The 5000-nt window shown below is 37.2% G+C and overlaps 20 pseudogenes; all 20 read left to right on the plus strand.

Annotated features, from left to right (window-relative positions):
• The first annotated feature begins 32 nt into the window (after nt 1-32).
• Nucleotides 33-151, plus strand: LOC148491948 (5S ribosomal RNA; annotated as a pseudogene).
• A 116-nt stretch (nt 152-267) lies between these two features.
• LOC148491949 (5S ribosomal RNA) lies at nt 268-386 on the plus strand (annotated as a pseudogene).
• A 115-nt stretch (nt 387-501) lies between these two features.
• Nucleotides 502-620, plus strand: LOC148491950 (5S ribosomal RNA; annotated as a pseudogene).
• A 116-nt stretch (nt 621-736) lies between these two features.
• On the plus strand, nt 737-855 carry LOC148491951 (5S ribosomal RNA; annotated as a pseudogene).
• Nucleotides 856-970: 115 nt separating this feature from the next.
• LOC148491952 (5S ribosomal RNA) lies at nt 971-1089 on the plus strand (annotated as a pseudogene).
• A 116-nt stretch (nt 1090-1205) lies between these two features.
• On the plus strand, nt 1206-1324 carry LOC148491953 (5S ribosomal RNA; annotated as a pseudogene).
• Nucleotides 1325-1440: 116 nt separating this feature from the next.
• Nucleotides 1441-1559, plus strand: LOC148491954 (5S ribosomal RNA; annotated as a pseudogene).
• Nucleotides 1560-1675: 116 nt separating this feature from the next.
• Nucleotides 1676-1794, plus strand: LOC148491955 (5S ribosomal RNA; annotated as a pseudogene).
• A 115-nt stretch (nt 1795-1909) lies between these two features.
• Nucleotides 1910-2028, plus strand: LOC148491956 (5S ribosomal RNA; annotated as a pseudogene).
• Nucleotides 2029-2144: 116 nt separating this feature from the next.
• Nucleotides 2145-2263, plus strand: LOC148491957 (5S ribosomal RNA; annotated as a pseudogene).
• Nucleotides 2264-2614: 351 nt separating this feature from the next.
• On the plus strand, nt 2615-2733 carry LOC148491958 (5S ribosomal RNA; annotated as a pseudogene).
• Nucleotides 2734-2849: 116 nt separating this feature from the next.
• On the plus strand, nt 2850-2968 carry LOC148491959 (5S ribosomal RNA; annotated as a pseudogene).
• A 116-nt stretch (nt 2969-3084) lies between these two features.
• LOC148491960 (5S ribosomal RNA) lies at nt 3085-3203 on the plus strand (annotated as a pseudogene).
• Nucleotides 3204-3553: 350 nt separating this feature from the next.
• Nucleotides 3554-3672, plus strand: LOC148491961 (5S ribosomal RNA; annotated as a pseudogene).
• Nucleotides 3673-3788: 116 nt separating this feature from the next.
• Nucleotides 3789-3907, plus strand: LOC148491962 (5S ribosomal RNA; annotated as a pseudogene).
• Nucleotides 3908-4023: 116 nt separating this feature from the next.
• Nucleotides 4024-4142, plus strand: LOC148491963 (5S ribosomal RNA; annotated as a pseudogene).
• Nucleotides 4143-4258: 116 nt separating this feature from the next.
• Nucleotides 4259-4377, plus strand: LOC148491964 (5S ribosomal RNA; annotated as a pseudogene).
• Nucleotides 4378-4493: 116 nt separating this feature from the next.
• Nucleotides 4494-4612, plus strand: LOC148491965 (5S ribosomal RNA; annotated as a pseudogene).
• A 116-nt stretch (nt 4613-4728) lies between these two features.
• LOC148491966 (5S ribosomal RNA) lies at nt 4729-4847 on the plus strand (annotated as a pseudogene).
• A 116-nt stretch (nt 4848-4963) lies between these two features.
• Nucleotides 4964-5000, plus strand: part of LOC148491967 (5S ribosomal RNA) — a 119-nt pseudogene continuing 82 nt past the window's right edge.

Genomic DNA, 5000 nt, shown 5'->3' on the forward strand with positions numbered 1-5000 from the left:
GTAATAGAGGTCTAAAGTTAATATTTTTGCAAACTTACAGCCAAACCACACTGGACATGCCCAATCTCGTCTGATCTTGGAAGCTATGCAGTGTTGGGCCTGGTTAGTACTTGGATGGGAGACCACCTAGGAATCCCAGGTGCTGTAGGTAATTTTATACTGCCATATCAGTCTATTCTATTACATTTTACATTTAATTTTTTCAACTTATCAAAGAATTTACTTGAGTTAAGAAGTAATAGAGGTCAAAAGTTAATGCTTTTGAGCACCTACAGCCAAACCATACTGGACATGCCCAATATCATCTGATCTTGGAAGCTATGCAGTGTTGGGCCTGGTTAGTACTTGGATGGGAGACCACCTTGGAATCCCAGGTGCTGTAGGTAATTTTATACTACCATAACAGTCTTTTCTATTACATTTTACATTTAATTTTTTAAACTTATCAATGAATTTACTTGAGTTAAGAAGTAATAGAGGTCTAAATGAATGCATTTGAGCACCTACAGCCAAACCACACTGGACATGCCCAATCTCGTTGGATCTTGGAAGCTATGCAGTGTTGGGCCTGGTTAGTACTTGGATGGGAGACCACCTGGGAATACCAGGTGCTGTAGGTAATTTTATACTGCCATAACATTCTTTTCTATTACATTTTACATTTAATTTTTTCAACTTATCAATGAATTTACTTGAGTTAAGAAGTAATTGAGGTCTAAAGTTAAAGGTTTTGGGCACCTACAGCCAAACCACACTGGACATGCCCAATATCATCTGATCTTGGAAGCTATGCAGTGTTGGGCCTGGTTAGTACTTGGATGGGAGACCACCTGGGAATGCCAGGTGCTGTAGGTAATTTTATACTGCCATAACATTCTTTTCTATTACATTTTACATTTCATTTTTCAACTAATCATTGAATTTACTTGAGTTAAGAAGTAAAAGAGGTCTAAAGTTAATGTTTTTGAGCACATACAGCCAAACCACACTGGATATGCCCAATCTCGTCTGAACTTGGAAGCTATGCAGTGTTGGGCCTGGTTAGTACTTGGATGGGAGACCACCTGGGAAAACCAGGTGCTGTAGGTAATTTTATACTGCCATAACATTCTTTTCTATTACATTTTACATTTAATTTTTTCAACTTATCAATGAATTTACTTGAGTTAAGAAGTAATAGAGGTCTAAAATTAATAGTTTTGGGCACCTACAGCCAAAGCACACTGGACATGCCCAATATCATCTGATCTTGGAAGCTATGCAGTGTTGGGCCTGGTTAGTACTTGGATGGGAGACCACCTAGGAATCCCAGGTGCTGTAGGTAATTTTATACTACCATAACATTCTTTTCTATTACATTTTACATTTAATTTTTTAAACTTATCAATGAATTTACTTGAGTTAAGAAGTAATAGAGGTCTAAAGTGAATGCATTTGAGCACCTACAGCCAAACCACAGTGGACATGCCCAATCTCGTTTGATCTTGGAAGCTATACAGTTTTGGTCCTGGTTAGTACTTGGACGGGAGACCACCTGGGAATACCAGGTGCTGTAGGTAATTTTATATAGTCATAACATTCTTTTCTATTACATTTTACATTACATTTTTTCAACTTATCAATGAATTAACTTGAGTTAAGAAGTAAAAGAGGTCTAAAGTTAATGTTTTTGAGCACCTACAGTCAAACCACACTGGACATGCCCAATCTCGTCTGATCTTGAAAGCTATGCTGTGTTGGGCCTGGTTAGTACTTGGATGGGAGACCACCTGGGAATGCCAGGTGCTGTAGGTAATTTTATACTGCCATAACATTCTTTTCTATTACGTTTTACATTTCATTTTTCAACTAATCATTGAATTTACTTGAGTTAAGAAGTAAAAGAGGTTTAAAATTAATGTTTTTGAGCACCTACAGCCAAACCACACTGGACATGCCCAATCTCGTCTGATCTTGGAAGCTATGCAGTGGTGGGCCTGGTTAGTACTTGGATGGGAGACCACCTAGGAATCCCAGGTGCTGTAGGTAATTTTATACTGCCATAACTGTCTTTTCTACTACATTTTACATTTAATTTTTTCAACTTATCAATGAATTTACTTGTGTTAAGAAGTAATAGAGGTCTAAAGTTAATTCTTTTGAGCACCTACAGCCAAACCACACTGGACATGCCCAATCTCGTCTGATCTTGGAAGCTATGCAGTGTTGGGCCTGGTTAGTACTTGGACGGGAGATCACCTGGGAATACCAGGTGCTGTAGGTAATTTAATATAGCCATAACATTCTTTTCTATTACATTTTACATTACATTTTTTTAACTTATCAATGAATTTTCTTGAGTTAAGAAGCAAAAGAGGTCTAAAGTTAATGTTTTTGAGCACCTACAGTCAAACCACACTGGACATGCCCAATCTCGTCTGATCTTGTAAGCTTTGTTGTGTTGGGCCTGGTTTGTACTTGAATGGGAGACCACCTGAGAATACCAGTTGCTGTAGGAAATTTTATACAGCCAAAACATTCTTTTCTATTACATTTTACATTTAATTTTTTCAACTTATCAATGAATTTACATGAGTTAAGAAGTAAAAGAGGTCTAAAGTTAATGTTTTTGAGCACCTACTGCCAAACCACACTGGACATGCCCAATCTTGTTTGATCTTGGAAGCTATGCAGTGTTGGGCCTGGTTAGTACTTGGACGGGAGATCACCTGGGAATACCAGGTGCTGTAGGTAATTTTATACTGCCATAACAGTCTTTTCTACTACATTTTACATTTAATTTTTTCAACTTATCAATGAATTTACTTGTGTTAAGAAGTAATAGAGGTCTAAAGTTAATGCTTTTGAGCACCTACAGCCAAACCACACTGGACATGCCCAATCTCGTCTGATCTTGGAAGCTATGCAGTGTTGGGCCTGGTTAGTACTTGGACGGGAGATCACCTGGGAATACCAGGTGCTGTAGGTAATTTTATACTGCCATAACATTCTTTTCTATTACATTTTACATTTAATTTTTTCAACTTATCAATGAATTTACTTGAGTTAAGAAGTAATAGAGGTCTAAAATTAATGTTTTTGAGCACCTGCAGCCAAACAACACTGGACATGCCCAATATCGTCTGATCTTGGAAGCTATGCAGTGTTGGGCCTGGTTAGTACTTGAATGGGAGACCACCTGGGAATACCAGGTGCAGTAGGTAATTTTATACTGCCATAACATTCTTTTCTATTACATTTTACATTTCATTTTTCAACTAATCATTGAATTTACTTGAGTTAAGAAGTAAAAGAGGTCTAAAGTTAATGTTTTTGAGCACCTATAGCCAAACCACACTGGACATGCGCAATCTTGTCTGATATTGGAAGCTATGCAGTGTTGGGCCTGGTTAGTACTTGGATGGGAGACCACCAGGGAATACCAGCTGCTGTAGTTCATTTTATCATACTATAAAATTCTTTTCTATTACATTTTACATTTAATTTTTTCAACTTATCAATGAATTTACTTGAGTTAAGAAGTAAAAGAGGTCTAAAGTTAATGTTTTTGAGCACCTACAGCCAAAGCACACTGGACAATAACAATCTCATCTGATCTTGGAAGCTATGCAGTGTTGGGCCTGGTTAGTACTTGGATGGGAGACCACCTGGAAATACCAGATGCTGTAGGTAAATTTATACTGCCATAACATTCTTTTCTATTACATTTTACATTTAATTTTTTCAACTTATCAATGAATTTACTTGAGTTAAGAAGTAAAAGAGGTCTAAAATTAATGTTTTTGAGCGCCTACAGCCAAACCACACTGGACATGCCCAATCTCGTCTGATCTTGGACGCTATGCCGTGTTGGGCCTGGTAAGTACTTGGACTGGAGACCACCTGGGAATACCAGGTGCTGTAGATAATTTTATACTGCCATAACATTCTTTTCTATTACATTTTACATTTAATTTTTTCAACTTATCAATGAATTTACTTGAGTTAAGAAGTAATAGAGGTCTAAAGTTAATGTTTTTGAGCACCTACAGCCAAACCACACAGGACATGCCCAATCTCGTCTGAACTTGGAAGCTATGCAGTGTTGGGCCTGGTTAGTACTTGGACTGGAGACCACCTGGGAATACCAGGTGCTGTAGATAATTTTATACTGCCATAACATTCTTTTCTATTACATTTTACATTTAATTTTTTCAACTTATCAATGAATTTACTTGAGTTAAGAAGTAATAGAGGTCTAAAGTTAATGTTTTTGAGCACCTACAGCCAAACCACACAGGACATGCCCAATCTCGTCTGAACTTGGAAGCTATGCAGTGTTGGGCCTGGTTAGTACTTGGATGGGAGACCACTTGGGAATACCAGGTGCTGTAGGTAATTTTATACTGCCATAACATTCTTTTCTATTACATTTTACATTTAATTTTTTCAACTTATCAATGAATTTACTTGAGTTAAGAAGTAATAGAGGTCTAAAGTTAATGTTTTTGAGCACCTACAGCCAAACCACACTGGACATGCCCAATCTTGTCTGATATTGGAAGCTATGCAGTGTTGGGCCTGGTTAGTACTTGGATGGGAGACCACCAGGGAATACCAGCTGCTGTAGTTCATTTTATCATACTATAAAATTCTTTTCTATTACATTTTACATTTAATTTTTTCAACTTATCAATGAACTTACTTGAGTTAAAAAGTAATAGAGGTCTAAAGTTAATGTTTTTGTGCACCTACAGCCAATCCTCACTGGACATGCCCAATCTCGTCTGATCTTGGAAGCTATACAGTGTTGGGCCTGGTAAGTACTTGGATGGGATACCACCTGGGAATACCAGTTGCAGTAGGTAATTTTATACTGCCATAACATTCTTTTCTATTACATTTTACATTTAATTTTTTCAACTTATCAATGAATTTACTTGAGTTAAGAAGTAATAGAGGTCTAAAGTTAATATTATTGCAAACTTACAGCCAAACCTCACTGGACATGCCCAATCTCG

The sequence above is a fragment of the Taudactylus pleione genome, unplaced genomic scaffold, assembly GCF_031769625.1.
Source record: "Taudactylus pleione unplaced genomic scaffold, aTauple2 ptg000550l, whole genome shotgun sequence".
NCBI lineage: Eukaryota > Metazoa > Chordata > Amphibia > Anura > Myobatrachidae > Taudactylus > Taudactylus pleione.